This window comes from Musa acuminata, unplaced genomic scaffold (assembly GCF_036884655.1).
Source record: "Musa acuminata AAA Group cultivar baxijiao unplaced genomic scaffold, Cavendish_Baxijiao_AAA HiC_scaffold_466, whole genome shotgun sequence".
NCBI lineage: Eukaryota > Viridiplantae > Streptophyta > Magnoliopsida > Zingiberales > Musaceae > Musa > Musa acuminata.
Window position 1 is genome coordinate 287,501 of NW_027020713.1, and position 5,000 is coordinate 292,500.

Sequence of the window (5,000 nt, forward strand, 5' to 3'; positions counted from 1 at the left end):
CTCCTTTTGGGCTGTTCTTTGCTAGATTGGGCTTTCGTATAGCATGGACGGTGCTGCTTCTCGCTTCGCTCGCTGTTCGCCGCTCGCCGCTCGCTCGCGCAGCCAAAAATGGCCAGTTTTGGCCCGTTTTTGGGCTGTTTTGGCCTGTTTTTGGTCTGTTCTGGCGTGGCGCGGTGACCGTCGTGAGCGGAGCAAAACGTCAGCCATCTCAGCACCTTGGAACCCCCCGGGTGGCACAGGGCTGGATGGGGCTTTCGTATAGCAGGGACGGTGCTGCCTCACGCTTCGCTCGCTGTTCGCCGCTCGCCGCTCGCTCGCGCAACCTAAAATGGCCAGTTTTGGCCCGTTTTTGGGCTGTTTTGGCCTGTTTTTGGTCCGTTCTTGCGTGGCACGGCGACCGTCGTGAGCGGAGCAAAACGTCAGCCATCTCAGCACCCTGGAACCCCCCGGGTGGCACAGGGCTGGATGGGGCTTTCGTATAGCAGGGACGGTGCTGCCTCTCGCTTCGCTCGCTGTTCGCCGCTCACCGCTCGCTCGCTCAGCCAAAAATGGCCAGTTTTGGCCCGTTTTTGGGCTGTTTTGGCCTGTTTTTGGTCCGTTCTTGCATGGCGCGGTGACCGTCGTGAGCGGAGCAAAACGTCAGCCATCTCAGCACCCTGGAACCCCCCGGGTGGCACAGGGCTGGATGGGGCTTTCGTATAGCAGGGACGGTGCTGCCTCACGCTTCGCTCGCTGTTCGCCGCTCGCCGCTCGCTCGCGCAGCCAAAAATGACCAGTTTTGGCCCGTTTTTGGGCTGTTTTGGCCTGTTTATGGTCCGTTCTTGCGTGGTGCGGTGACCGTCGTGAGCGGAGCAAAACGTCAGCCATCTCAGCACCCTGGAACCCCCCGGGTGGCACAGGGCTGGATGGGGCTTTCGTATATAGCAGGGACGGTGCTGCCTCTCGCTTCGCTCGCTGTCCGCCGCTCGCCGCTCGCTCGCGCAGCCAAAAATGGCCAGTTTTGGCCCGTTTTTGGGCCGTTTTGGCCAGTTTTTGGCCTGTTCTTGCATTGCGCGGTGACCGTCGAGAGCGGAGCAAAACGTCAGCCATCTCAGCACCCTGGAACCCCCCGGGTGGCACAGGGCTGGATGGGGCTTTCGTATAGCAGGGACGGTGCTGCCTCTCGCTTCGCTCGCTGTCCGCCGCTCGCCGCTCGCTCGTGCAGCCAAAAATGGCCAGTTTTGGCCCGTTTTTGGGCCGTTTTGGCCAGTTTTTGGCCTGTTCTTGCATTGCGCGGTGACCGTCGAGAGCGGAGCAAAACGTCAGCCATCTCAGCACCCTGGAACCCCCCGGGTGGCACAGGGCTGGATGGGGCTTTCGTATAGCAGGGACGGTGCTGCCTCTCGCTTCGCTCGCTGTCCGCCGCTCGCCGCTCGCTCGTGCAGCCAAAAATGGCCAGTTTTGGCCCGTTTTTGGGCCGTTTTGGCCAGTTTTTGGCCTGTTCTTGCATTGCGCGGTGACCGTCGAGAGCGGAGCAAAACGTCAGCCATCTCAGCACCCTGGAACCCCCCGGGTGGCACAGGGCTGGATGGGGCTTTCGTATAGCAGGGACGGTGCTGCCTCTCGCTTCGCTCGCTGTCCGCCGCTCGCCGCTCGCTCGTGCAGCCAAAAATGGCCAGTTTTGGCCCGTTTTTGGGCCGTTTTGGCCAGTTTTTGGCCTGTTCTTGCATTGCGCGGTGACCGTCGAGAGCGGAGCAAAACGTCAGCCATCTCAGCACCCTGGAACCCCCCGGGTGGCACAGGGCTGGATGGGGCTTTCGTATAGCAGGGACGGTGCTGCCTCTCGCTTCGCTCGCTGTCCGCCGCTCGCCGCTCGCTCGTGCAGCCAAAAATGGCCAGTTTTGGCCCGTTTTTGGGCCGTTTTGGCCAGTTTTTGGCCTGTTCTTGCATTGCACGGTGACCGTCGAGAGCGGAGCAAAACGTCAGCCATCTCAGCACCCTGGAACCCCCCGGGTGGCACAGGGCTGGATGGGGCTTTCGTATAGCAGGGACGGTGCTGCCTCTCGCTTCGCTCGCTGTCCGCCGCTCGCCGCTCGCTCGTGCAGCCAAAAATGGCCAGTTTTGGCCCGTTTTTGGGCCGTTTTGGCCAGTTTTTGGCCTGTTCTTGCATTGCGCGGTGACCGTCGAGAGCGGAGCAAAACGTCAGCCATCTCAGCACCCTGGAACCCCCCGGGTGGCACAGGGCTGGATGGGGCTTTCGTATAGCAGGGACGGTGCTGCCTCTCGCTTCGCTCGCTGTCCGCCGCTCGCCGCTCGCTCGTGCAGCCAAAAATGGCCAGTTTTGGCCCGTTTTTGGGCCGTTTTGGCCAGTTTTTGGCCTGTTCTTGCATTGCGCGGTGACCGTCGAGAGCGGAGCAAAACGTCAGCCATCTCAGCACCCTGGAACCCCCCGGGTGGCACAGGGCTGGATGGGGCTTTCGTATAGCAGGGACGGTGCTGCCTCTCGCTTCGCTCGCTGTCCGCCGCTCGCCGCTCGCTCGTGCAGCCAAAAATGGCCAGTTTTGGCCCGTTTTTGGGCCGTTTTGGCCAGTTTTTGGCCTGTTCTTGCATTGCGCGGTGACCGTCGAGAGCGGAGCAAAACGTCAGCCATCTCAGCACCCTGGAACCCCCCGGGTGGCACAGGGCTGGATGGGGCTTTCGTATAGCAGGGACGGTGCTGCCTCTCGCTTCGCTCGCTGTCCGCCGCTCGCCGCTCGCTCGTGCAGCCAAAAATGGCCAGTTTTGGCCCGTTTTTGGGCCGTTTTGGCCAGTTTTTGGCCTGTTCTTGCATTGCGCGGTGACCGTCGAGAGCGGAGCAAAACGTCAGCCATCTCAGCACCCTGGAACCCCCCGGGTGGCACAGGGCTGGATGGGGCTTTCGTATAGCAGGGACGGTGCTGCCTCTCGCTTCGCTCGCTGTCCGCCGCTCGCCGCTCGCTCGCGCAGCCAAAAATGGCCAGTTTTGGCCCGTTTTTGGGCCGTTTTGGCCAGTTTTTGGCCTGTTCTTGCATTGCGCGGTGACCGTCGAGAGCGGAGCAAAACGTCAGCCATCTCAGCACCCTGGAACCCCCCGGGTGGCACAGGGCTGGATGGGGCTTTCGTATAGCAGGGACGGTGCTGCCTCTCGCTTCGCTCGCTGTCCGCCGCTCGCCGCTCGCTCGTGCAGCCAAAAATGGCCAGTTTTGGCCCGTTTTTGGGCCGTTTTGGCCAGTTTTTGGCCTGTTCTTGCATTGCGCGGTGACCGTCGAGAGCGGAGCAAAACGTCAGCCATCTCAGCACCCTGGAACCCCCCGGGTGGCACAGGGCTGGATGGGGCTTTCGTATAGCAGGGACGGTGCTGCCTCTCGCTTCGCTCGCTGTCCGCCGCTCGCCGCTCGCTCGTGCAGCCAAAAATGGCCAGTTTTGGCCCGTTTTTGGGCCGTTTTGGCCAGTTTTTGGCCTGTTCTTGCATTGCGCGGTGACCGTCGAGAGCGGAGCAAAACGTCAGCCATCTCAGCACCCTGGAACCCCCCGGGTGGCACAGGGCTGGATGGGGCTTTCGTATAGCAGGGACGGTGCTGCCTCTCGCTTCGCTCGCTGTCCGCCGCTCGCCGCTCGCTCGTGCAGCCAAAAATGGCCAGTTTTGGCCCGTTTTTGGGCCGTTTTGGCCAGTTTTTGGCCTGTTCTTGCATTGCGCGGTGACCGTCGAGAGCGGAGCAAAACGTCAGCCATCTCAGCACCCTGGAACCCCCCGGGTGGCACAGGGCTGGATGGGGCTTTCGTATAGCAGGGACGGTGCTGCCTCTCGCTTCGCTCGCTGTCCGCCGCTCGCCGCTCGCTCGCGCAGCCAAAAATGGCCAGTTTTGGCCCGTTTTTGGGCCGTTTTGGCCAGTTTTTGGCCTGTTCTTGCATTGCGCGGTGACCGTCGAGAGCGGAGCAAAACGTCAGCCATCTCAGCACCCTGGAACCCCCCGGGTGGCACAGGGCTGGATGGGGCTTTCGTATAGCAGGGACGGTGCTGCCTCTCGCTTCGCTCGCTGTCCGCCGCTCGCCGCTCGCTCGTGCAGCCAAAAATGGCCAGTTTTGGCCCGTTTTTGGGCCGTTTTGGCCAGTTTTTGGCCTGTTCTTGCATTGCGCGGTGACCGTCGAGAGCGGAGCAAAACGTCAGCCATCTCAGCACCCTGGAACCCCCCGGGTGGCACAGGGCTGGATGGGGCTTTCGTATAGCAGGGACGGTGCTGCCTCTCGCTTCGCTCGCTGTCCGCCGCTCGCCGCTCGCTCGTGCAGCCAAAAATGGCCAGTTTTGGCCCGTTTTTGGGCCGTTTTGGCCAGTTTTTGGCCTGTTCTTGCATTGCGCGGTGACCGTCGAGAGCGGAGCAAAACGTCAGCCATCTCAGCACCCTGGAACCCCCCGGGTGGCACAGGGCTGGATGGGGCTTTCGTATAGCAGGGACGGTGCTGCCTCTCGCTTCGCTCGCTGTCCGCCGCTCGCCGCTCGCTCGTGCAGCCAAAAATGGCCAGTTTTGGCCCGTTTTTGGGCCGTTTTGGCCAGTTTTTGGCCTGTTCTTGCATTGCGCGGTGACCGTCGAGAGCGGAGCAAAACGTCAGCCATCTCAGCACCCTGGAACCCCCCGGGTGGCACAGGGCTGGATGGGGCTTTCGTATAGCAGGGACGGTGCTGCCTCTCGCTTCGCTCGCTGTCCGCCGCTCGCCGCTCGCTCGCGCAGCCAAAAATGGCCAGTTTTGGCCCGTTTTTGGGCCGTTTTGGCCAGTTTTTGGCCTGTTCTTGCATTGCGCGGTGACCGTCGAGAGCGGAGCAAAACGTCAGCCATCTCAGCACCCTGGAACCCCCCGGGTGGCACAGGGCTGGATGGGGCTTTCGTATAGCAGGGACGGTGCTGCCTCTCGCTTCGCTCGCTGTCCGCCGCTCGCCGCTCGCGCAGCCAAAAATGGCCAGTTTTGGCCCGTTTTTGGGCCGTTTTGGCCAGTTTTTGGCCTGTTCT